At 45.5% G+C, this 27,229-nt stretch overlaps 4 non-coding genes and 1 pseudogene across 4 annotated transcripts; 4 read left to right on the forward strand and 1 right to left on the reverse strand.

Moving 5' to 3' along the window:
* The first annotated feature begins 6,060 nt into the window (after window positions 1-6,060).
* Window positions 6,061-6,134, forward strand: Trnan-guu. Its single transcript has one exon. It is a non-coding gene; the product is annotated as a tRNA-Asn (tRNA).
* A 4,177-nt stretch (window positions 6,135-10,311) lies between these two features.
* Window positions 10,312-10,475, forward strand: LOC119801559. The gene has a single exon (XR_005283242.1). It is a non-coding gene; the product is annotated as a U1 spliceosomal RNA (small nuclear RNA).
* A 4,019-nt stretch (window positions 10,476-14,494) lies between these two features.
* Window positions 14,495-14,567, forward strand: Trnav-cac. The gene has a single exon. It is a non-coding gene; the product is annotated as a tRNA-Val (tRNA).
* Window positions 14,568-15,170: 603 nt separating this feature from the next.
* LOC119801542 lies at window positions 15,171-15,347 on the forward strand (annotated as a pseudogene).
* Window positions 15,348-19,201: 3,854 nt separating this feature from the next.
* Window positions 19,202-19,273, reverse strand: Trnaq-cug. Its single transcript has one exon. It is a non-coding gene; the product is annotated as a tRNA-Gln (tRNA).
* Between the last annotated feature and the right edge of the window lie 7,956 nt (window positions 19,274-27,229).

The following is a 27,229-nucleotide window of genomic DNA, read 5'->3' on the forward strand; positions in this document are numbered from 1 at the left end:
TCCAACTCAAGGCTCAATATTTCTCTTTTAAATAATGTATTACAGCTGGCGGTGGTGGTGGTGCATGCCTTTAATCCCTGCACTCAGGAGGCAGAGGCAGTTGGATCTCTGTGAGTTGGAGGCCAGCCTGGTCTACAAAGTAAGTGAGTTGCAGGATAGCCACAGAAAAAAACCTGTCTCAAAAAAACAAAATAAAATAATGTATGTACTTCTTTGCATTCAAGTTTCTTTCTTCTGCTAGTATGCCTTTCTGGGTTTTGCTAATAGATTGATAGCAAGTTTTTAATGGCCATACTGTGCTGAAAATTTCAGAGGTTTTGTTATTGTTTTGAGGTTTGGCTTTTTTGTTCTTTTGTTTGAACTTGTTTGGAAATCTCTGAATAAAGACTTCACGTGTTGCATAGCTTCTTGGTTGGTTGGTGTTTGTTTGCTTCTAACACTTTGCTCTGCATGGGGAGCAGGCTTCCAGGAGACTAACCTAGGAGAGCTTTACTGGTCAGTTCTTGTCAACTTTTCACCAGCTAAAGTCATCTAGGAAGAGGGAGCCCCAGCTGAAACAATGCCTCCATCAGACTGACCGGTAGGCAAGTCTGTGGGATGTTTCTGGATTAATGATTAAGGTGGGGAGATCAGATTGCTGTGAGCAATGTCACCCCTGGACAGGTGGCCCTGGCGGTAAGAAAGCAGGCTGGGAGAGAGATGGAGGAGGTACAAAGGGTGCGAGTCCCACAGTGTGTCCTCAAACAAAGGCACTGGGAAGCCGTAGTCAGCCTCCCCAGAAGTCAGATGCCCCCAAAGGCTGCTGAGCTGAAATCTTGTCTCTCAGGCCTGATTTCCTGGGCAGATGGCCACAGCTGGGCAGCACCTGAACTTGAGACTTCCAGTAAGAAATTAAGTCACACAGTCAATAACCTTGGTCCCCACAGTCTAATCTCTGCTTCATCCCCTGAGATACAATAGAAGCTACTTACCTGCAGCTATCTTCCATTTGGTAGGACATGCAGTCAGGAAAGGAGCCTTTCATATAGATCACATTTGGGACCTTCAAAGATAAAGGGACGTCCAAGCTCAGAGAATTGCCTTTGTTTGTGTGTGCATATAAACTGGAAACTTTACAGAATTAGAGGAGAACAGAAGGGGAGGAGATCAGCTCGAGTCTAGCTTCAATTATAGAGAGAACCCCTGTCTAAACTAGAAAGAAAAGGGCAGGGAGCACACCCTTTTAACCAGTACTAGGGAGCAAGGACAGGTGAATCTTTAGTGGTCTGAAGATCCGGCTCCCAAGCTACCACCCGGGGTGACTCAGAGAAGGCGTCTCAGGAGGGAGGATTGAGAGATTTCTGTAATAACTTCACACATGAGCTGAGGTCATTCTCTCTATTAGTCTGCAGCTCCAATTCCCTTGCTCTGATTGTCCCTGATTCTCTTTAGTTCCGGTTTTCTCTGTCCTAAATCATTGGTTCCAATTCTCCCCTGCTTCCTTGTTCACCTAGCTTAAGTATACTTTTTACAGGAGGCTTGAGGCAACAATGAAAACAATTACAAGAGTTATATCTCTCTGGTCACAGTGCGTTCCCTGGGTAAATGATAAGGGCGGAGCCATTTACCATGGCAATGCGAAGTTTCAAGGTTTCTGGTGTAAGACTGTATGACCAGAGGCTGAGGCCATATGGCTCAGTGAGACAAGCTGAGAGACAGGTTTTTATCAGCCAGACTTGGCAAGTGAAGAATTAGCATGATTTTTTAGGTTGCTTTGTGTTAATAACCTTGGTTAGACATCTGCAACTCCTTGTACACATCTGTAAAGTTTTTATGATCCATTTACAGAAACATTCAGTCTGTATGAACTTGCTCTGAGGTAAAAATGAGCTGATTGTGTGCAGTTCTTCTTAGATTAGGGAGAAATTGCTATTTTCTTGTGTTAGTCTAAGTAAAGGGAACAAAACATGCTTTTAAATGTCTTACAGTCTTTGTGGGACAATAGATCTAGTTATGAAGTAAATCCTAATACATTTTCTATGTATCAAAATTATACAGCTTAATGAGAATTCATCTTCCTGACCACCCTCTGATCTGTGCCCATAAGATTAAGATGCAATCACAAGATTACAGATACATGTCATATAAAATTGCATACTACCTTGCAGGTATTAGGGAAACACCATAGCTGCTTTAGCAAATGTAAAATTGCAGGAACAACACTTTCCAGAGTCAGTGGTCCCATAGGCCCTGCCTGGACAGGATTCTCCTCCATCAGAGAATCATTCCTCAGTGGGTTGACATCTGGATTCTAGTTGTCACCTGCTGTAACTCTTACCAACCTCTGACTTTTGACCCTGATCATTCACACCAAATGCAGGAGAATAGAATTAGGTCTCTGTCTGCCACCTTTCATCAAAACTAACTTTAAATGAACAAAGACCTAAACGTGGAAACTGAAACACTAATATTGCTAGGGGAAAAAAAGCACACAGGCAGTACCTACGTGATACAGGTGTAGGAAAGGACTTTCTCCATCTGCCCAAGAATTAAAGCCAACAACTGACAAGTGGAGCTTCATGAAGCTAAAAAGCTTCTGCACAGATAAAGAGACAATCAATCTGGTGATGAGAAAGTCTACAGAAGAGGAGAGAACCTCTGCAAGATATACACCAGCAGGAGAGAGAGAGAGAGAGAGAGAGAGAGAGAGAGAGAGAGAGAGAGAGAGAAAGTAGGCCTGGACTTGAAGAGAGAGTTTGAAGAAGAAAGAGGAGGAGGAGGAGAAGGCAGCTAAGAAACGTCTTAAAAATATTAATAATCTGCCGAGCGGTGGTGGCGCACGCCTTTAATCCCGCACTCGGGAGGCAGAGGCAGGCGGATCTCTGTGAGTTCGAGACCAGCCTGGTCTACAAGAGCTAGCTCCAGGACAGGCTCTAAAGCTGCAGAGAAACCCTGTCTTGAAAAACAAACAAATATATATATATATAAATATATATAATATATAAATATATATAAACATATAAATATATATTAATAATCCTGAGAAATTAGAGAAGTGCAAGTCGAAACAACTTTGAAATTTCATCTTATCCCAGTAAGAATGACAAAGATTTAAAAAAAAATGCTGAAGAGGATGAGAGAAAAGGGAGCCTTGATTCACTGTTAATGAGATATTGAACTGGTCCAACCTCTCTGAAACCAGTGTAGAGATTCTCAGACAGTTAAAAATAAGTCTTCCATATCATATGGCTTAGCTGTCTCACCCCTTAACATATTTCCAAGGGACCTGGCATCCTCCTCTACAGCCGCGTCTCAGCATGTTCCTCAGTGCTCTCTCTACTCCCAACACCCAGGAAATGGAAACAACCTCGGTGTCCTTGGACCAATGAATGGAAAATGAAAATGTGGCACATATGCATGATGGAATAATACTCAGCTGTAAAGAAACATGGAACCGTGAACGTCGCAGGTCGATGAGACTTCTAAAGATCCTATAGAATGAGGCAGCCCAGACCCAGAAAGAAAGTTGTGTATTTTCTCTCTTCTGAGACTCACACCCCCAAATCCTCAGATGTGAGTAAAATCCTGGAGTAACTGCAGAAACCAGGGAGGCAAAAGAGACCAATGCCAGGGTTGGGGGATGGAGGAGCAACAGAGAGGGAACAGCAGGACTCAATGATGGGGGGGAGAGGGGGAAGGAAAATGCAAGAGATGCTAATTAGGGAGCGGGAGGGAGATAAACTCAGAAGGAAAGAGGAGGCAAAACAACAGGAAGGGAGTATGAAAAGGTCATAACAAATCATTAACTAGCTACCCAAAAACAAAACAAAACAAAACAAAAAACCCCTCTCCTCTGTGTGTGTGTCTTCTGGTGTGTGTCTGTCTGCCTGTCGGTCTGTCTGCTTGTCTGTGTGTGTCTGTGTCTGTGTGTCTTCTGTCTATGTGTTTGTGTGTGTGTGTATGTCTGTGTGTGTGTTTGTATGTGTCTGTGTGTGTATGTGGTTCAAATGAAATTTTTCCCATCTGGTCTGACAATGATCCCTCCAAGAGTCAGAGACCACCTAACAAAAACAAACAAACAAACCAAAACCACTAGCTATGAGAAGCCCTCTTTTGAGTTGTTGGTTAGAGTCACCCCTCTCAAAACATCACAGGGTATTGCTATTGTTCTCGGTTGTCCCCCAGAGGTAGAAGGAAAGTCCCCACCACTGAAGATACTGTGTACTTCAGACACAGGGCCCAGAGGACCCTGAGCTGGAATTGACCTGAGAGCCCGCTCCCTGAGGAGTTATTTTCATAATACCAGAAGGCACCACACAAGCTTCCACAGGAAGAAAATAACCAACAGTCCTACCCAGCTATGAACCACAACAATGACCAGCATTGCAAACAGACATTAGCAGCAACCGACAGCTTTCTAATTGGACTTGAGGGAATCACACCGACAGGCCTAGCCAACTATCAGGGCTAATGAGATCATAGATATTGTGAGAAGAATAGATATAGCGAGATCATAGATATTGGAGGAGAATTTACAAACCCCCTTTGCTAAACCAGCATTATCCCTAATGGAAACTTCTCTTTGAAACAGACTGAGATCATTACAGAAAACCACAACCAATCAAAATACAGAATTGTGGAGCCCAGTCACAATGGATACATCTACAAAACTCTAACACCTAAGGAAGAGGGGCAGAAATACTTGAAGAGCCAGGGGATCAGGGAGTTTGCTGTGAGATTGTGTCACCTAGTAATGTCAGAAGTGACATGAAGTCTCACCAGCAGGACTGCCTCAGCGTGAACCGACCAAAGACAGCAACAATATATGCTAACACTAGGCTAGGATGGATGGGAGAAAGTCTACGAGGCCTCAGCCTTACATAGAGAACTGCAGGTAACCGAGGAATGCTGGGGGCAGGAGAAATAGTCTTCCTCAGGGAAGAGCGCAGCAATCGATTCCCTAATACCAAATGGTCAGCCCTGAAAACATACAAGCAAATAAGTACACAGACTGAGCGTCTGTATTTAGGAACATATATGTTTACACATCCGCAGATGCAATTAACAAGAAAAGAGGCCATGCATTTGAAAGCAAGCAAGAAGGGGTCCATGGGAGGGTTGGGGGTGGGGAAGGAAGGAGGAAATAATGTAATTCTAATCTCAAAAAAATTTAAATAGTAATAAAAAAAATTGCCGGAGACCATTCCAGAAAAGGACAACCAATCAAAATGCAGTTGTGGAGTCCAGTTCCAGGGCACACATCCACAAAACGCTCTCAGACCTAAGTGATCTCAGGGATCACTGTAGGAGAGAGACTGGAAAGACCGTAAGACCCAGAGTGTCCGGGAGTTTGCTGTGAGACTGTGTCTCCTAGTGATATCTCACCAACACGACTGCCTAAGCATCAGCTGAACCAGGACATGCTGAAGAGCAAGCCACGGAAGCCTCAGCCCTACACAAAGGACTGCCTGCAGCTAAGGAATGCTAGAGTAGGGGATCCTTTCCCAGGAAAGAGCACACCGATTGGTTATGCTCAGCCTGAAAACATATATATGGCTAACAGTATACAGAAACGAGCAGGCTGCATTTATGTGTTTAGAAATATAGACCTACGCAATACAGTGAATATGTGTATGTAACATCAATGGGAAAAGAGAGCGTGAGTTTGAAAGAGAGTACGGAGGGTTTGGCGGGGGAGGAAAGGCAAGGAGGAAATGATGAAACTTCATTATCTCAACTAAGAACTATTTTAAAAAGAAGAAAAGAGAGTACCGGTCCAACAAGTTCTACTGGAGCTCCCAGGGTGTTAGCTTCACGCAGGTCCCACCTGGGCAGACCCGGATGGCAGACTTGTCGCAGGGCGGGGCGGGACTTCTGAGTTTGGGAACGCTAAGGAGAGGGCGATTCGGCGGCTGTTCAGGATCAAAACGCAGGCTTCAGCAGGCTTCAAACGACAAGAATTCGCCGTTCCAAACACTCCAGGTCTTCAAGGCGCTGGAATTAACCCAGGAATTTTGCAATAGCTGTGCGCTATTGTTTAGTGGGCCCTTTCCATCAGAATGTAATCCGTGGAGCAGCTGTGTCTCTGTGGCGCAATCGGTTAGCGCGTTCGGCTGTTAACCGAAAGGTTGGTGGTTCAAGCCCACCCAGGGACGTCTTGCGAATTTTATATTAAGGTCTACAATAGGACGGACTTATGAAATTACTTACTTGATCTCTTATTCTAATAGAAAATACTCTGGGAAACTTGATTAGGTCCACTGTTAACTGAGCAGGCCTCACCCCCAAATAAGCCCCTTTCTGTGTAGTCTTGGACAAGAGAAAATGCTCTGTACTAATATTTTGTTTTTGTTTTTCTGTCAACTGTAATGTTAATATAATAATACATCCTGCATTGTCTACAAGACAAGGTGGCTTTAGTAATTGCTCCATCCCATAATGCTGCCAGGAAGGGCAAAGTTCATCATTATCGTGTTTGCCGGATATTCCTGAGCCCTGGGTTGATCCCCAGCACCTGAAAGGAGTTGTTGGAAGTTCTGAGTTGTAGCTGACTGGATAGGACGTGAGTTGCTCTTACAGGGTACCCGAGTTCGCTTCCCCACAACTGTGCCAGACTTCACATTATCAGCAGGAAAATCCGCCAGCGTCCTGCCTCTATAGGTGTCTGTGCGCACATACACAAGCCCTTTTCAAAAGTCTAATAACTGTGCCTCTTCTTCCTCCGTTGTGCCGGTATCTATTCCTACACAGGGGGCTTTCAAAATTGAGCTATTCCCATGATTTTTATGCACACACACAGTGCTAGCCCAGCCATTCTCATACAAATTGTTTGCCAGTCGTCCACGTGTTTCTAGGAGCTGAGCCCTAGGCTTACAAATGCTGTGTCACAGAGATTACAGCATAGACTAGGAATGGCATTCTACGAGAGTGTCGCTCTCCTCCGAAATGGGAGGAAGGCGCAGCACACAGCAAGGGCTAAGTAGGGTATCTCTCTGTCTGCCCATCAGCTACATCTTCAAGGTGCTTTGTATAATTGTCATCTTCTGGTGACCTGGTCAGCCAGGGCTAGAGTGAATGCCCAGGGTGGCTCCTTGAGTAGCTTTTTACTCAACCATCTTACCCAAAAGGAGAACTGTGTCACTGACCCCTGATGTTTGTGCCTCCTCTCTCTCTCTTCTGTCGATGACAGGAGAGAATCAGTAAAACACGCTCTGTTATTCAAAGTTTTCCAAGGGAACAGGACCAACTTCTATCTGTCTATGGATCAATCAATATTTATTTTAAGAGACTGGCTCACGTAACTCTGGAGGCTCGGCAAATCCAAAATTGGCCGTGTGGCCTGGCAAATGAGTTCTGGAAGAGTTTTGGTTTAAGTGTGTCTTCTAGGACTAGTAATGTTAGAATTATATAAGTATGTTATGAAATATATATATAACTGATCAGATAGATGTGTGTGTGTGTGTGTGTGTGTGTGTGTGTATAACTGATTCCCTCTTTGGGAAGGACAGCCGTTTTTATTAAGTCCTTCAAGTGATTGGATGAATGTTGTGGAATATTTGTTTAATTATTTAAAGATGTGTTGCAGCTTTATCTCACCTGCCTAGGCACCTGATTGGTCTAATAAAAAGCTGAACAGCCAATAGTGAGTGAGGAGGTATAGGTGGGACTTCCAGGCAGACAGAGTAAGTAGGAGAAGAAATTTAGGCCCAAGGAAGAAAGAAAAAGAGATGCCAGGGCCAGCCAGCCAGATGCGGAGGAAGCAGAAAAGTAGGACATACAGAATGAAAGAAAGATAAAAAGCCCCAAGGCAAAATGTAGATGAGTAGAAACAGATTAAATTAAGTTAAAAGAGCTAGTGGGACAAGTATAAACTCAACTGAACATTTATAATTAATAATAAGCCTCCGTGTCTTTATTTGGGAGCTGGTTGGTGGCCCAAAGCAAATCCCAGCTGCAGATGAAACCCGCTCACATTCCGTTTCACTCAACATTTACTAACTTAAAAATTGATCTCACTTAAAATATACCTTTGCACCGGGCAGTGGTGGCACACACCTTTAATCCCAACACTCAGGAGGCAGAAGCAAGTGGATCTCTGTGAATTCGAGGCCAGCCTGGTCTACAGAGCGAGTTCCAGGACAGGCTCCAAAGCTACACAGGGAAACCTGGTCTCGAGAAAGAAAACAAAGCAACAGCAACAACAACAAAATACTTTTGCCTGGTCTACACAGTGAGTTCAGAACAGCAAGGACTATGTAGAGATGCAATGTCTTTTAAAAAAGTAATTTAAATATGTCTTTGCCAAAACATCCAACATCTTGTTGAACCAATTATCTACGTTCTGTGAACTAACTAGGTTGGCACATAAAATTGACTATGATGCTGTCTCTGTTATCTCTTGATTAGAGGGAGTGCTTTTCCTGTATAAACTGTTCATCCGAGACATATGATATGATAGTCAATAGAATCCCACACCTTTTGACATGGGTACAGAAACAGCTCCACAGAACTCATTCCTTTATCTGTTGACTCCAGCTCTTTTTGGCTGGATTTTTTGTTTTTGGCTTTGATTTTTGTTTGTTTGGTTTTGGTTTTTTGAGACAGGGTTTCTCTGTGTATCCCTGGCTGTCCTGGAACTCACTCTGTAGACCAGGCTGGTCTTGAAGTCGGATCCGCCTGCCTCTGCTTCCTGAGTGCTGGGATTAAAGACATGTGCCACCACCACCACCCAGTAACAACTTTTTCTCTCTATTTGTACGCTGTCGGTTCTTCTTCTCCTGTCAGTGGTGTGCATGTGGACACAGCCACCCGGACCATGGACACAGCCACCCGGACCATGGACATAGCTTCCTGGTTGTTCTAATTTCTAAAATACAAAGCAGTTACTTTCTTTCTATGCTGGGGATCAAACCCAGAGCAAGTACACAACAGGATAACAGGCAAGTACCCTACCACCCCAATCATTGAGAAAAAAAAATAGACCATCTCACTGTGGGATGCAGGCAGCCTCAAATCCATGGGTCCTCCTGCCTCCACTTCCACAGTGCTGGGAATAGAGGTGTGGGCCACCATGCCTGGCTTCTTTGCAGAACTTGACATGTGTTAGAGTTGATGGTGCATACCTAGAACCTGAGCCTTACCTATTATCCGCACGCTCAGGAGTCTGAGGCAGGAGGACTGAAAGTCCAGGGACAACATGGGCTACAGAACAAGATCTTGTCTCAATATAACCCATCTACAATTTTTTCCCCTTTCTTGGTTTTTCAAGACAGGGCTTCTATGTATAGCTCTGGCTGTCCTTGGTTTATCAAGACAGGGTTTCTCTGTGAGTTCAAGGCTATCCTGATCTACTGTCGAGCTCCAGCACAGCCAGGGCTATGTTGAGGGATCCTGCTTCAGAGAGAGACAGACAAACAGCGATTTTAAAGTGTCTGAAGATGGCAGAAAGGCAAGGACAGTTGCCATCAGGCCTGACCATCCAAGAGCTTGATCCTCAGAGCAGGCATGGCAGAAAAAGATCCAGCTGTCGCAAACTGTCTGCTGGCCTCCACATGCGAGTCATGGCTCTCACACACCTGCCCTCGCCACATACACAACACAGAAAAGAGTACTTATTTATTTTGTGTATGTGTGTTTGTGCCTGGGTGTATGTGTGTGCACAACACACATACAGGAACCTGAGGGGGACCAGGAACACAGACTCGTGTCACCCCAAATACCATGTCCCGACGTAGTGTCAGTCTCATGGTGTTTCTGTAGAAGAGAACAGAGACATCCATACATCAAGAGCCTTGTAAAATGCAGTGGTGGAGACACCTCTGCTGTAGGGCTGGCTCACTTGCTGCCTGGCTTCTCTGACTTCGGATTGGCAGACGATAGGGGTCTGCCGGTACACACCGAAACCAGAGACAAGGCTGTTTAGTCCACGGCTGTAAGCAACCATCGGCTATTTGGGGGTTGGAGAAAATTCAAGATGATTTGTTTCTGGTCCTGCAACATTTCATCCAGCTCTCCTCCGCAAGCAAGAAAGTTTATTAAGCCAACGGGTCGAGGGTGAGGGGTGTGATGTCACCCTTGGGTGCCGGTTGGGGGCGTAGTCTATGCAGATGAAGGTCGCGCAGGGGCTGCCGGGTCCGCACCGCCTGCGGAAACGCGAGCGATCTCTAGGATCTCTAGTGGCGTAGAAAGAAGGAAGCGCGGGTCCGCGGGTGGCAGGAGGGCGCAAGAATTGGGTGCGCGTTCGGGGAGACCGTGGAGCAGGCACGGCTAAGTGACCGTGTGTTAAGAGTGCAGGACCGGTGGGGCTGGGTGGTGGCTGCGAACGAGAAAAGCATACTTACCTGGCAGGGGAGATACCATGATCACGTAGGTGGTTTTCCCAGGGCGAGGCCCACCCATTGCACTTGGGGTGTGTTGACCCCTGCGATTTCCCCAAATGCGGGAAACTCGACTGCATAATTTTTGTTAGTGGGGGACTGCGTTCGCGCTCTCCCCTGGCATCTTTGGTGAAAAATGGCAGATTTGTTAGTTTGATCTTTCATATGTACTCAACAGGAGCAGCTTTTCCATGTACTATGGAACATTCTGAAACTCAAAAATCTTTCGTAGAATCCTATTCTTAACTCTTATTCTACATATAAAAAACTGGATCAGTAAGGCTCTGTATGTACACTGGAGTACTCTAGGAACTCAAGATTTTATTAAGGTTGCCCAGTTGTCAAGAAAATTAAGACATTGATTGGGCTTAGAAAAAGGAGTTTTACTCCTTACAAACCATATTTCAATAATTTTGCCAGCAAGACAAGTCAAATGGTCAGTCAGTTGAGCACATGAAAATTGAGCTAGCTTGCTTATTTTATGTCAACTTGACATAAACTAGAGTTGTCTGAAGAAGACTTGAGAAAATACATTCATCGGATTGGGCTGTAGGAAGCCTTTGGAGTTATCTTGGTTATGATTGGTGTGGGGTGGTGCCACCTATTCACCTTGAATACGGAGAAATAAGCTTTATTTTTCCATATAAATACTGTGCAGTATCAGCAGAAGGGTACACAGATCCTGAAACAGGTTGATGGAGAGAAGTTCTCAATCAATAGAGGCCTACATGGAGAATCAACATAGGTCTCCGTGGAGAACAGGGTTTGGTTTGGTTTCTGGGTTTTTTTTTTCCCCCCATGGTAATGCTATTTTTATTTCCATGTTAGCAACAGAGATATTTGGTAATATTTCACACTTGACTTCAGTGCTCCCAGAGTCCTCTGTTTCTTTCAGCCTCTATGTATGGCCTATCTGGTGGCGCAGGCCAGTAGGATTTGCTGAAGGAGGCCGAGGCAGAGCGTCTGGAGTTGAGATGCCTGTTGACGTGGGAGTTGAGCGCTGGCATCTGATTCTTTTTTCTTTTTTTTTTTTCTTTTGGTTTTTTGAGACAGGGTTTCTCTGTAGCTTTTGGAGCCTGTCCTGGAACTAGCTCTTGTAGACCAGGTTGGCCTCGAACTCAGAGATCCGCCTGCCTCTGCCTCCCGAGTGCTGGGATTAAAGGTGTGCACCACCAACGTCCGGCTTATCTTTCTGATTCTTAAAAGTTTCAAATTATAAAAATTACCCCCGACTTCCAAAGAATCATTCCCTATGCCCTTTATCTTAAGTGTAGGAATTTAAAAATCAATCTTTTTGCCCTATTCAAACTTTATTTGTCTTCAGTCACTGATCTCATTGTTTTCTTGCCACTCCGAACCTCACTCATTCTGAGCCTCCTCCGTATCTTCCTGTAAATTAGCAGGGAGGTTTGTGTAGCGTGTGGATTCCTAGGAACTTCTTCAGTTTCTAGTAAGCATTCTGCATGGCTGGGAGGACGCTCACCCCTCAGAGATGGGTGGGAATGGGGGTAGAGACTCACATGTATTGAATGACATATTTTTATTAAACTCTTGAAGCAAATTCACAAATCACGAAGTCTGTTCGTTTAGTTCTGTAACTGAGGCTTCACTGATAAGTATTCCAGAATATAAACAGCTTGAGTAAATTGCCAACTACTGTGTAGTTTGTAAATGCAAAATCAGGATTTATCCAGGATTGTCCCCCCCCCCCACCACAGAAACTGCACTTGAGCTCTTGATACAGAAGAGAAACACCAGCACACCCAGCTATGAGATGGCTTTTATTTCTATCTCTAGGGAAAGTCCATTAAATTAATGTTTGTTTTTCAACAAATGTATATAAATACATATGGAATGTTTTCTGTGACAGGCATATGTGTGTAAACACGCAGGTTATGAGGTAAACACAGCAGCCCTTCTTTTCAAACAAGATACTCGACACTATGTAAACATCTTATTTAAAAACACTTGTCATTGTGATTCACTGCTTGACAACTAAGAATAAACAATAAGCCTAAATAATGGTGCCCAGAATAATGAATAGGTCCTAGCTACGACTCAGGGAGTACCTCAAAGTCAGACCAACGAGACACACAGCAATACAGTATTATATCGGGAGTGTCCACAAGTGGCAGAGGGTGTTGTCTGGTCTGGGACACGCCTCACAACAGACCTGGAGATGCGCCTGCCTCTGCAAGGTCACGGTCCGGAAGTGACACTAAGGATGAGGACCGGGACGTTAGCCAGGGTGAGAAGGGCGGACCTTGGAGACCTAGGAACCCCCACATCTTAAAGGAATCTGAAGGACGCAGGGACTGGGACAGCCAGGATAGAAAGCTGCATCAATGTTTGGCTCCAGCGCCCCGAACTGATCCAAGCTTCCTTCTCTCCACGATGCACCTGGCGCTCTGCTCTTGCAGTCCTGGGCGCTCGTTCTCCTTGGGTTTCTGTGAGGATCTAAGATGCCGCTGCTGCTGTCCTCGGAGCATTTTCCATCGAGTGTGTAGATCTTTGTCCCCACAAGCCCTCCGCTTGTGAACTCTGGAGTCTAGATTGACCCTGGAAGCTGTTGGTCTATCGTTAACTGTTTTGATTTTCTGGCTCTGTTCCCTAGAACCAGCAAGGGGAAAGACAGAGGTCCATCCAAGCGGCTCCTCTCTGGAGCAGAACTGCATACAGCTGCCCTTCCAGCCCGCAAGCTCATCACCAAGTCTACGGAACATGAAGGGCCAGGTGTTGAACGTGGGTGCCTCTGGCAGTCTGAGATCTCCGGGGCCACCTCCCTTCCAGTTTAGGTAGCAGAATGGGCATCTACTACCTGTCTTGTCTTTGTTGGACCCCAAATGACCTAGACAGGACCGAAGATGAGACCTCTCTAGGTGGAAGTGAGTGTGGGGAGACAAACTATGGAGGTGGGAGAGAAAAGTCCCTCCAGATTTCTCCATTTAAAGCTACCAGGAAGTCTCTTTGGGTACAGAGGAAGACAGGCCACGCCTCTCCCAAGGAAAACAGGATTGGAGAAACTGGAGCGAGATGGATAGATTGATTAACATTCTCAGATCAGCCTCTTTCCCTCTTCTGGCAGCAGTTGCTCTAAGGTGAACTGTACTGGGTTAAAATTCTCATTTTATTCATAACCAGTTGAACAGGAAAATGACAAAAAAAAAGGAAATCAAAACAAGCAAACAAAAGGTGCTTCCAATTTTGTAAAGAGTAAATTAAAGCTGTTATCCGAAAAAGAACCTCAAGACTAATTAAGTTCTGAAGTCAGCCTTAGGGATCCCAAAGTCTCCCAGTGACCTGGAGGCGGGGTCCTCAAACCAGTACAATCCAGGCTGCAGATGCGTGGCTTAACCTGGCCTGATATTTGGCATTAAAATATATATCTTAACTTGTAAGGTGATTGACTGAGTACTGGATTTTGAGTTTCACCGACTAAATGACAGCAACCGGAAGCCGAGTGGCCCCCTCTGGGTCGCTAGATGGAGGCACTAAAAGCTAAATTCGGATTTGAGAGGAGAGAGTGTGGGGTCAAGGGAGAGAGCAGGGCCAGAGGAAGAGTCCTACCGCTTCTGGGTGGAATGGACCCATCGATCTTAGTTCAAGAGTCAAGAACATTGATTGATTGCTGGCACCATGAAAAACGAATGAATGAATGAATGAATGAATGAATGAATGAATCAATCAATCAATCAATCAATCAAGCCATCCTGTAGCCTCCGGCTTCCCAGGAGCGGGAGCTAGTGAAGTGCCCAGAAGCTGCGATACACCCAAATGCCCGGGCTTCACAGCTTCTGAAAGCTTCCGAGTCCACGCGGAGAATAACACCTATTTACAGTCCATGAACGTGAACCCTGGTGAGCCACGCATTCCGACCCACAGTGTGCGTTCCCAGGGCCTGCGCCTTTGGCGTGGGCAGACTTTGAAGACAGAGCAACTGGTAGGCTGCTGTCTGCCTGTCTGAGGGATTGCTGGTGTGCGCCGGGCTGCTCCCGTTAAAATTTAAAATGCCTAATCCTGCCCTGATAAGACAAACAGACAAGAAATTTGAAATGCCTTTGGATTTCATCTGTTAGAAACTGATGGAGATAGCATGTGCACCATTTTCACGAAGTCTCTAAGGACTGTTCTCATGCGCAGTTTCCGTAGTGTAGTGGTTATCACGTTCGCCTCACACGCGAAAGGTCCCCGGTTCGAAACCGGGCGGAAACAAGTGAATGTTTTTAACAGGCTTTTTAACTGAAATTGCAACCCTTTCATATAGTGAACAACATACAAAAAGCTGCCCCCGCTAGGCTCTCCTCTTGTCCAGCTTCTAAGTAATGGATGTTTTGTGGCACCTTCAGTGTCGCTCCCTCCCTGAGGTGGGCTTCCTTACTGGGAATAGGAACCACAGCTAGTCTTAAAGCAGCCATTGCAGTGGTTTAAAGTGTAGACTTTGGTATTTTGTTACGATAACCTACCTGAGCTGAAAATCCGCTGTTCTCTAGAAAACCCGCTGGCGTGGCCCTTTTGGAAAGTTCGGGTCTCCAGTGGATTTCGGTACTGCTGAGAGGCTAAGACTGGGCCTGGGAAGAGGAAGGACGCCGATGTTGGTGCACAGGTGGGATATGCAGATGAAAGGGTGCAGGAGCTTAGCGTCCCGAGCTAAAACGTGGTCTGCTTGTCTGGACAGTGCGACGTCACGTGAATGCCATGGCAGTCTCCTGCACAGAGCGGCTTGAAGCTATAATGACATTCGGGTTGGAGGGAGGGTCGTGATCTTCAGGGAACATGACGATAGACGAGGCTATAAAAGTGTCCCCAAGAGCTTTCCTACTTACCTGGCTGGGGAGATACCACAATCGACAAGGTTGTTCTCCTGGGTGAAACCCACACCTCTGTACTCCGGAGGCACTGATCCATGCGGCTTCACCACATACGGGAATTTCGGCTGCATAATTTACGGTATTGACGGACTGCAACAATACACTTTGAAGATCCACTCTGGCTGTGCTCCCCCCACCCCAAACCAACTTGGTCAGATATTGTCAGGTCTGTGTGGCTGACTTGGGGGTTGAGGGGAGCGGGGAGTGGCGCTGCTCTGCGGGCTTCTGTCAGGTCAGGTCGCTCTAGCTCTGGTCCAGTAGGGTGCAGCAAAGTACTGCCTGGAAAAATCTGGGCGCACCGTGATCTCCCCAGTTCTGTTCTGTGAGAGTGAGTTTAGTCCCAAGTGTCTATTCAAAGGTCTGTAGACTGGCCCATGGCCCAGTGCACCAAACCGAGGCCCTCACCCAGTGTGGGGGTCTCCATCCTGCGGGCTCTGGCTGTTGGTACCAGAAGATAAAGCGCTCGCTAGTCTGGGCATACTGGTTCATTCCCTTAATTCTAGCACTCGGGAAGAATTGTCGGTGAGTTCAAAGATAGCCAAAAGAAAACAAACAAACAAAACCTACACTGGGCAGTTCGGCTTTCTCCCACATCTCTCCTCATTTTCTTATAGCCTCCCAACTTCAAGCCCGATACCACTTAATGAGGCTGTTTTCTTCCTTCCCTTCTTCCTTCTCACCACCGCATCCTCAACCCCCTTCCCTGTGCTCTTCCTTACGACACAGAAGAGCGAAGCATGCGCAGTCTCTCAAGAGGGCTCCCTTCTCCCCGCTCTCTATTCAGAAGCCGGAATAAGAGAGCTGGTGCAGTACTTGTTGCTATTTTCTACTTAAAGGACTCACACAGAGAAAATCCAAGGTTTCTCTCCACCAGAACCCTGACATGCGCGCACACACACACACACACACACACACACACACACACACACCCTCCCGTCCTCCAGCTCCAGCCCTATTCCGCAGCGGCCAGTGGTGTGGCGGGAGCTGGAAAAAGGCAAGAGGGTTAAAGGGGAATCGTGAAAAGATGGGGGAAGGTAGGTCAGAGGCACCGACCAGGTACAGCGAAATGAGATCAGATGGGAAGAAGAAAAGGGAGACACCAGAGAAAATAGAGGCTCTGCAGCTATACCATAGTAAAGCAGATTTTTTAAAGTATTAATTAAGTCTGGTGGTGGTGGCCCACGGTTTTAATCCCAGCACTTGGAAGGCAGAGGCAGGTGGATCTCTGTGAGCTCGAGGCCAGCCTGGTCTACAAGAGCTAGTTCCAGGACAGTACACCAAAAATAAGGTAATTAAGATGCTACGTGATGTTTTAGTGTGTGCCTACGGTCACATCGGTTCTGATCTGAGACCTGGTAGTGCCATACCCTCTCTTGGGCCCACTGGGGCTAACTTGGTATCTTTTGGTTTTCTTTCAATCCACGCATGCAGAGAGAGAGAGAGAGAGAGAGAGAGAGAGAGAGAGAGAGAGAGAGAGAGAGAGAGAGAGAGAGAGAGAGAGAGAGAGAGAGAGTATACTTTACCTCCTGTCGCCGAAATCCTAGCAAGAACAGCGGGGCATGTGCAGGGAGAAAAAGCAGAGCCAAGTCAGAGGCAGGTGACTTGCTTCTTAAACAGTAGAACCTAGTACTCTATGTTTTAATTGGTCAGCGAGTTTGGCCCATAACTGAAAGGTTGGTGGTTCGAGTTCACCTGGGGTCTCACTATTGAGAGGAGGAAAAGTCTTGAGTACTTCTGGGAAGATAGAGTACTTCTCTCCCTTAAAGCTGTCCTTCTTTCTGAATGCCACCCTATTTTCCTGAAAGGTCCTTAAAAACTAAGTTCTGTGGGCAGGCAGAACCAAAACTATAAGATTCCCTTCCTATTGTTTTGCAACTAATATCTCTTCCATGGACTTTTGACATTGGTCTTGTGTTTCATTGTTATAAATAATGATAACAGCCATTCTTGTGCACACATCTGAAGTCACTTGCACAAACACTTTGGTAAGGCAGTCCTGGAGAGCAATGCTAGTGGGTAGATTAAGACGAACAAGCAAGCAGTTATCTCTTCTGTTGCCTTATTAGCTGCAACTCTTTTTTTTTTTTTTTCTTTTCCGAGACAGGGTTTCTCTGTGTAGCTTTGGAGTTTGTCTGTAGGTAGACCAGGCTGTCCTGGAACTCACTCTGTAGACCAGGCTGGCCTCAAACTCAGAGATCCACTTGCCTTTCCTTCCCAAGTGCTGGGATTACAGGCGTACACCACCACTGCTCAGCTTCTTTCTTCATTTTTATTGTGTCCTTAGTGACTCAATTGGATTTAGTCATTTTGAATTTATCTTAGTCTACGCAGACTTTAACAATTTCGTGGCGGTCATATGCTAGCGACTCTAATGGGTGAGAACACCGACAAGTTCCCATCACAGGTCAAGTCATTTCAGGAAGGTGAGTGGCAAAGGGAGAATTTGATCACCTAGAAGAGTCCTATAACAGCCTTTATTAAAAAGTGTCTGTGTCGGGCAGCAGTGGCGTATGCCTTTAATCCCAGCACTCAGGAGGCAGAGGCAGGTGGATCTCTTTGAGTTCAAGTCCAGTCTGGTCTACAGAGCTAGTCAGGATCCAAAGCTACAGAGAAACCCTACCTTAAAAAACAAAACAGAACAGGTCTGTCCCCTGGTCAGAGGCCAGGATTGGACACTTTCAGCCCTGTGACTCTGGTCTGGTTCCCAGTCAAGGGTGCGTGTTTTGTAAACTTGGTCCTGGGGAGTGTTAAAAATTTAGGCAATTGAGACGCCATCCATCTTTCAGGAAAGGAGAAACGGACCTATTCCAAGAGACGCCCTTACTTCAAGCCCCTCTAGGTGCTATTATTCTCTGTTAAGCCTTTCCTGTTTCTGAATTCTAATTCAAAAAGTCTAACGGACCTCCTTCCCTTTCTGTCTCCAAGGTTACCGGCTGAAACCCACATATGTCTGCCCCGACACACACTGAGCGTTCTTTCTCCGTGTCTGCCCTTTCTCCACCCCCTTCTTGCCCTGTTCGGGCTTTCACCGCTTGGCTAGCATTCACAAGGCCTGGGTTAATTCTACATAATGAAAGAGAATACAAAGGAAAATATAATGGTAATCTATTTTAAAACAGGAAATCTTGGAGACAGGAACAATGAGGAACTAAACGCTCAGTCTGGAGGAATATTCCAGACTTAAGTACATGATGGAAATGACAGGAAGTTAATGCACTTGGGAGAAATAGAACTCACAGACACGAAGTAGAGAGGGGACTGGAACAACTTTTCTAAAAATTAACAAAACTTTGGAACCTATGGGAGTGATAGCAAAAGTTTTAACATTCAGGAAGATGAAGAAAATGTGGAAAAATAGTTGCTTACTACCACATTAGTTGAGACACGCTATTGCTAGCGCCTCCAGAGTACCTTGTTCCAGGAGAGGGTATGACCTGCCGACAACTGCAGCCTTCACACAGTGGAGACCATGTGTGGGCCTCGCCTTTCCGATGTCTGAAGGATCGCCTTAGTCACCGCGTATTCTACACGTAACACACATGTAATCAAGTTGATGAGGTCGAATTTGAATATAAAGCCACTTCAATCCGTGAATGACAGGGATGTGTAACCGAGAGCAATAGAACTAGAATAACCGCGGCACCAGGAGGCTGTGGTGACAGGATTTATTTAGCAAAACCATTCAGAGAATACGCGAGCCTCAGAAACTGGACATCAAACACAGGAGGAGGGCCGGTGGGCCTTGCACCAAGAGCCCCTGCCCACCCGCCTTCCTCTGGGGCTGTTCCCAGGAACACAATCGACCTAGAGCTGTATTCTTCCAGCTAACCTCCGCAGAGAGACACCCCCGACACCCCATCCCCGCTCACTGAAGAGACCATCGTACTTTCTAGTACTTTGGGAACCCGCAGAATGCCTGGAAGGAGCAACTAAACTCAAATCTTGCATGAGCACAGAAATGAAATGAAGAAAAGGGAGAGGTCCCACCGAGATTTGAACTCGGATCGCTGGATTCAGAGTCCAGAGTGCTAACCATTACACCATGGAACCTACAAATGTAACATCTCTGTATCATCCTCTTGGTTGTGTGAGATAGCTAACATTTATCCATTTTCTTATTTGTTTTGTGTATTTTATTTTATCTGTACCTCAGGAAATGAGAAACTAAAGTCAAGTCTCCTACGGTCTTAAAACCAAACAAGAGCCCCAGTCAAAAGCAACACATCCTCCCTTCATTTACCACACTCTGTCCTGAGATGAAATTTCCGAAAACCGAGATGTTTATTTCCTTTGCCTGTCATTCTCTCCCTCTTCCTCCTCCAAGGATGCTCAGAGACGAAAGGATGTGATCTGGGACTTTCTTCCTTCTTCCTTGGACGACTGGCACCTACTGATTCCATTCCAATTTCCTTATCATAACTAAAAATTTTCATTAAAGTAGATACTATCCAAAGGTACCCAAATCACTCACTGGAGGGCCATAGGCTATATGTATCCAAGGCCTCATAGAACACATAGATAAAAATCAAAGTATCTCAAAAAAGGACTGTGTGCATATTGCAGGAACAGTTTCCAGGCGGCCTTGGATTGTTAAAGATAAGCCTGTGTTCGCTAAGGTTTTAAATAAAAATCCTTCCACCTCTCACTTATCTTTAATCGGAGCAGAATGAGGCAATTTTGCGCTTTTCAGGGAGGGAAAGAGAGGAGAGAGTGATCATGAGAAACAAAACAAAATAAAAAATTATGCTTGATTTGTCAGAGTGGAAGCCACCTAAGTTAGTCCTTTATGATGGGAAAAGTCCCTGCTTTTGTTTATATCTGGTGTGCACTGTTTGGTTTGGAGCTAGGCAAACACAGGAAATCTAGTTTTGTAGCCCCAGCTAGCTTCCTTCCACCTCCCAGCCTTCCTGCCTCAGCCACCAGTGCTCTGGGATTGCTGACATGCACGATCAGCTCTCGCTGTTTATCCTGGGCTTCCGTGTGCTTATGCAGGACTCCAGAGCTCAAGGCTTTCTTTCACACCCACCACAGTTGCTTTCTACATTGTGTGTGCGCGTGCCCATGAGTGCAGGCGCCCATGGAAGGCCAGAGGCACTGGATCCCCTGGAGCTGGAAGTATTAAGGGTTGTGAGCACCTTGCATGAATGCTGGGAACCCAAACTCTGGAAAAAACAGTCAATAGATTCTCTTATTTATTTATTTATATTGTACATATAATAAATAAATAAATACAATACCATATTCTGTGCTGGGATTGAAGGTGTGCGCCACCACTAACCAGCCAGGAGAGTTTTAAGTGTAAGGTTGAAGCACATTTTCGTGGTCATACTTTGAATGTCTCTGGTTATGACATGGGACAATCTCTGGATGGCCCATACAGTAGACCTAAAGAGTGTCCTCTACCTTTCTAATAAAATTTCCAGACCCGTCTTGTGATGTTTCAGGAATTGGGAAGATTATAGTATACATCAAAATTGTAAGCCCAGAGCCTGACATTTCCAGAGTGTACCAGAGTCATCTTCTACTGAGCTGAGAAGGACCAGAGCCTGACATTTCCAGAGTGTACCAGAGACATCTTCTACTGAGCTGAGCAGGACCAGAGCCTGACATTTCCAGAGTGTACCTAGAAATACATCATCCACTGAGCTGTATTTTTTTTTCTAAAGTTGCCTAAATTTTTATTATGTGACATCAGAAATAATCTTTGCTTGCAAAAATTGGGCTAGTGTTTATACAAATACAGCAAGAAAATGATGGCCTGGCAGGGCGTGGGGGTACACACCTTTAAGGAGGCCTGGTCTAGACAGAGAGCTTTGGGAAAGCCAAAGCTACATAGTGAGACCTTGTCTCAAAACAAAAGCAAACAAACAAACCAAAAGTTGATGGACTGACTGGCTTGGCTCTTTTTCAATGACCTTTGATTTCTCTTTTCTTTTGAGATGGGTCTTACAGCATAGGTGTGTGTGGTGGTTTGAATGAGGACGGTTCCCCATAGGCACATATATTTTGAATGTTTCTTTGCCAGTTGGTTAGAAATGCCTCGGACCTGCTCTCTGCAGGTCAGAGAGACTGGAGAGGAGGTGTGGCATTGGCACAGCTGGGCACACCCACAAGAGACTTTGCTGAGGGCCAAAGCTTAATTCTTCATTTTATTTTTCTTTCTTCTGCTTGTTCCTACTCTCTTCTGTTTTTCTAGCCTGTTGCTTCCTTCTTCTTTACCCCAGTTATTCTCCTTCTAGTCCTTTCCTTCTACTGCTCTTATTTTTCTCATATCCTTTTTGTACCTTCTAAGACAAAAATTTCTACACAAGAAAAGATTCCCTCACAACCATAGGTTACATCTTTTCCAGAAACAAATTAAAATCACATTATAATCACCGCAAGTTACATTTTCCTTAGAAGCCCACAAGTAGTTAAACGTTTTCCTTTGTATTAATTTTCCCACCATAACGTCTTCACCCCAAAGCAATGATTCTTTTATTGCTGATTAACAACATTTTAACTAAGTTTGCTTCAGCCAGTTCTCTTTGTGCTGGAGGGCAGCTGTTTGCAGTTTCAGTGTAGCAGATTCGATTCTACAAAAAAAAAAAAAAAAAAAAAAAAAAAAAAAAAAAAACAAAACTTTCAACAAGTGGTCTAGTCAACCACCTATTTTTCTTTACACACAACAGGGTCATTTAATTTCCTTTTACAACTTTGTTTTTTCAAGGTGCATGCCAGAGCCTGTGGTTAATTCTGTAAGCTACATGATGAAGGAACTCAGGCTGAAGCTTGGGTGTGGGGATGTAATTTTATTTTTATCATTAGCCTGTTTTTCCACAGGCAGAATTCATGGGTCTATAATGCATAAGACTTCCTTGTTCTTACTTTTAATCCTCTGCAAGTTTCACATCTAACAAGGGGGAAAGGTGACTTTCAGCCCCTTTTTGCCCTTTTTGTATCTCTTATTGGAGCAATAGGCAGAATAACCTAAACATTTCCCTAACCATCTTCACTGTGTTAGCACCTGCATCTTTTAGGCTGACTCAGAAAGTTCAATTAAACCATAGATTTAGCCAATTATCATTGCTCTTATGAAAATTATCTTCATTGTGATCTGTAAATAAATTGCTCAGCGAGGTGTGGGATTTTCCCAAGAAACAGTCGCACTATAGGAGACACGGTGGGATCCTTTCACATAGGAATCACACCGGAAGGAATCACACAGGAAGGCCAGGAACTGTGGAGTTGCAATTGTTGGTTGAGATAGCAGTAGCTTAAGGCCCAGCCACTGTCCTCAATGATAAAACGTTTGACGCTCAACATGGGACCCAAATTTTTACATAGGGCTTGAAAAAGAGAGGGAGGGAGGGAGGGAGGGAGGGAGGGAGGGAGGGAGGGAGGGGGGAGGAAGGGAGAAAGGGAGGGAGGGGGGATGGAGGAAGGGAGGAAGGGAGGAAGGGGGAGGAGGGAGGGAGAGGGAAGGGAGGGAGTATCAGAATCAGCTCCTTAAAGAGGCGCTGTGCAGCCGATCCCTTGTGCAGCTGCCACGCTAAGTAAAAGCGCCTGCCACAGTATGGACACCAACTTCTAGAGCTGGCTCAGTTAAATGTAGTTCTTGGTTGAATTCGGCTCTGGGCCAGGCCCACAAGCTGGTTTAAGGCTCCTCTCTCACGGACCAAGTTGGGGTGGAGCCAACTGCCAGAAGCACCAGGAGGGCCCTAGCTGCCTCTCAGCTGTTTAAGATTTGGTTCTCGCGGTCAGAAAAGGCTACAGATATACAGTAGATTAAGACGCAGGAACACGGCAGCAACAAACAGTAGGAAGCCCAGCAGAAGAAAGGAGCATTTGGAAACAATCTTCCCCGGGGCTTTGCCTCTCCAAGATACACCCATCATAACTTTGTTATCTGGTGGGCTGTGTTCCATAAGCACCTTTGCTGACTACAGCTCCCCTGACGCCGCCACTGGCAATTAGGAGGTGTGGCCCCGTTGGAGGATTGGAGGATGCCTGTTTTTGAGGGTGAGCTTTCTAAAGTCCTTGCCCAGTCTCTCTCTCTCTCTCTCTCTCTCTCTCTCTCTCTCTCTCTCTCTCTCTCTCTCTCTCTCTCTCTCTCTCTCTCTCTCTCCCTCCCTCCCTCCCTCCCTCCCTCCCTCTCCCTCCCTCTCCCTCTCCCTCCTGCCTGTGGATCAAAATGTAAGCTCTTAGTACTGCTTCAGCCTCATTCCTGCTGCCCCCAGGCTTCCCAATATGATGTTATGGATTAACCCTCGGGAACTGTAAGCAAGCCCCCAATTAGAGGCTATATTTTATAAAAATAGCTTTGGTCAGGATTTTTGTCACAGCAATAGAACATTAAGACAGTAGGCTAACATCAAATCCACTATCCTCCTGTCGTCTCAGCTTCCTGATTAATCAGCTAAGATTAGAAGCATGTGCCACCAGAACCAGGTTTACTGGAATATTTAGTAAAGAATCTTCAAACTACAGGCATGGTGGTGTACACCTGTGGGAGCCAGCCATGAAAGCTAAGTCTGGACAGGTCATTCAAAGGAAGTTCTTTACTTCCAATCATTATCACCTGGGACTCTGGCCATTGATAAATTTAAATGGAGTCTGGAGTCTCAAAAGTTACCCTGAGAGGATGCCTGGAAGGCCAAGATTACTCGACCCCCACCCAAGAGCAGACCATTCAAAGGAAATTCCTGGCATTCCAAGCACTGTAGATAGAAACACCTGCCAGCACTTCACCAGGATACCCTAGACAAATGTCAGCCAATCAGGGGTCCTGAACCTCAGAAACCTCTCACCCCCACCTTTACTATGATAAAAACCCAATTCTAATTGAGCTCGGGGCTCTCCAGATATTCCAATATGTTGGACATGCAGAGAGACTGAGTTTGCAAACTTGATTAAAATAAAGGCTTTTTGCTTTTACATATGGGACTCAGTCTCCTTTGTTGGCTTTTTTGGGAACCCACAGATTTGGGCATAACAACTTTGAAGGCAGGCTACATAAAGCTCCAGGCCAGCTAGAACATGAGAGTCTGTCACACAGGAGCATGCACACACACACATGCACACACACATGCACACACATGCGCACACGCATGCACGCACACATGTGCATACATACACACACACAAAATCCCAAATTAAGTTTCCAAAACCCTCTTCTAACTAAAAGCCATTGCCATCCAAGTTGCCTATAACGCCTCAGATTTAGATGAATTCTTCTCTTAAGGTCTTCAAACTAGCTATAACAGTGTTAGGTCTTCCTTCCAAAGGAGTGAGGATTGGGTATCAGGCCAGGTTTTAGTGACAAGCTCCATAAAGTCCATCTTAGTTTGATAGCTGTTTGGTGACACTGGATTCAATAAGACATCAGATTCGATGAACATTTTCAGACGTCCTGCTGGAGTCCAGCTCCAGCGGGGTCCGGGTTCCAAGGAGGAAGGTGAAGTCAGCGAGGGAAGGAGACCGACACACCTAAGGGTGAATCAGGATGGCTGCCGGTTTACTGAAAATAGGCTACGTCTTACACACTTTGGAATTACATCGTAGTTTAACCACAAACAATACTGAAAGCAGACTTAATAACCGTGCTGAAAATGGTCATCAGCTTCATTATGGCATTTTTTTCTTGAAGCAAAGTGTAATAAGTTTAGTACGAATTTAAATGCCTATTGTTCTCTAAGGTTCAGTAACCTTGCCAGGTACCTTTAAATCTCCTCCTGCATGGTCTCAGCCCTTGTGGTCAGGAGGTGCAGGGAGCCGATTTGCCGGCCACCATCACAAGATGGCGCTGAGCCCCTGCAGCGCTGAGTAAACAACTCCATATTAGGCAAGGCTCTAGACAGAACCTCCCGCAGGCATGACCCGTGTCCACTCTCCCTATATAAGCGGCTGCCGTTTAGTTCTGGGGCCCCTCGCTTCCTGCTCTCCCTACAACCAAGAGGCTCCAATAAAACGTGATTTGAGAAGGATCCTCGACTCGGTGGTCGTTCTTCCCTGCTGGCCAGGGGGGTTCGCCGCAAGGAGGCGTCAGACACTGAGTTCTGAGAAACAAACCCATACGAGCAGTTGTTATTCCTCAAGAGCCCGATGCGGCATCTGTACCATGGAGCCCAGCAAGCACTGAGCTGTTTCCTAACTGCATGCCTATGTGCCTTGGTCTTATGGCTTGTTCCCCTCCTAAGCTCCCATAGGGGAAGGTCCTAACATCTTACTCTTTTTCCATTATACTATACCATTCTGATTCCTTCAGTGTATGCTTCCGTAATGGCAGAGGAGGATCAAGCCTGCTCCGCTTCTTAACAGAATCTGTTCCTCGTGGGACATACCAGATCTTGCCATTCATCCAGTAAGCCACTAGTCCTGGGCACTTTTCTAAACTTTTTAACTGAATTCTTGCCCTTAATGGCCTCTGGTTCTGGAAAGCTTCGTCAGTATAAACAGAACCAAGATTTCCAATTATGTTCTGTTACATTTACTTATTTGTGTGTAAGCCAATGTGTTGTTCCCATGTTGAAAAGTCAGACGTGGTGGCCAACGGCTGTAATCCCAGCACTCCAAACATGAGATGCAAGGCAGAAGCTGGCCAGAAAGACTACAAGAAAGTTGCCCTCTGACCCTCACCTGAATGTTGTAGATGCATACCTATTTTTATAATTTTTTAAAAAAATGCTGCAAGATCCCCGGCAGCAGGGGGCTGGAGAGATGGCTCAGCGGTCAAGAGCATTGCCTGCTCTTCCAAAGGTCCTGAGTTCAATTCCCGGCAACCACATTGTGGCTCACAACCATCTGTAATGAGGTCTGGTGCCTGTAGACATACACACAGACAGAATATTGTATACATAATAAATAAACATTAAAAAAAAAGATCCCCGGCGGCAGTAGGCAGCTGGGTCCCAAATGGTGGTAGCGGGCCATGTGGTGGCAGACAGCGGGCTGTGGTCCCCGAGCAGTGGCTGGTCCCAGGCAGGGAGACACATGGCGGGCGGGCAGGAGACAAAGACATGGATAAACACGACATGCAGAGTGAGGTTGAAGATTTATTCAGGGAGTTATGATGGGGGAAGGGAGAAAGGGGGAGTGAGAGAGAGACAGAAAGGAGAAGAGGAGAGAGAGACGGGGGAGGGGGGAGCGGAAAAGTGGGGAGAGGGGCAGAAGCGAAGCTGCCTCTCCGAGAGAGAGGAAGAGGCTCAGGCCTGAAGATCAGCCTGCCTCAGCGGGTGGGGAGGGAGTGGGCGTGGCTTGTCTCTTAAAGGGACCAGGGACCAAAACCATAACACCTATGAGTGTGCATACACTCACACACACACAAGATAAATAAATAAATAAATAAATATTTGTTCCCAAAGTTTATCCTTATATTTGGAGAACAAGACATTAGAACAGTGTTTGAAACAAACACTACTTAAATGAATAATACTTCATCCAAAAAAATTGGAAAAACCAATAAATATACTTCATCAGTTCATTTAGTCTCAGATAATTCTTGTCCCATTTGATGCTGATTTAACAGATCTATGAACTATCAATCCTGAAACCTTATCTGTCAAATGGTATGATATTTTTAATTTTTTTTTTTTTTTTTTTTTTTGGTTTTTCGAGACAGGGTTTCTCTGTAGCTTTGGAGCCTGTCCTGGAACTATGGTATGATATTTTTAAATTATTTATTTTACTTTATTTGTTTGGTGTTTTGCCTGCATGTATGTCTGTGTACTCTGTTCATGCTTGGTGCCCAGGTTGGCCAGAAGAGGGTGTGATGTCATCTCTCCTGGAACTGCAGGTACAGATCATTGCTAACCTACTTGTGAGTTCTGGGAATCGAACCCCGGTCCTCTAGAAAGAGCAGCCAGTGCTCCTAACTGCTAAGTCGTCTCTCCAGCCCCAAGCAGTATGATTTTTAACTCTTAAAAAAAAAAGTGTGTCAAACCATTCCATGAACTTCTTGGAAGAAGGAAAAGTTTAGTGTAGAGGGCCGAATTTGAACTGCATAGAAACTCTGTGCAGGGGTGACTT

This window comes from Arvicola amphibius, chromosome 14 (assembly GCF_903992535.2).
Source record: "Arvicola amphibius chromosome 14, mArvAmp1.2, whole genome shotgun sequence".
Lineage (NCBI taxonomy): Eukaryota > Metazoa > Chordata > Mammalia > Rodentia > Cricetidae > Arvicola > Arvicola amphibius.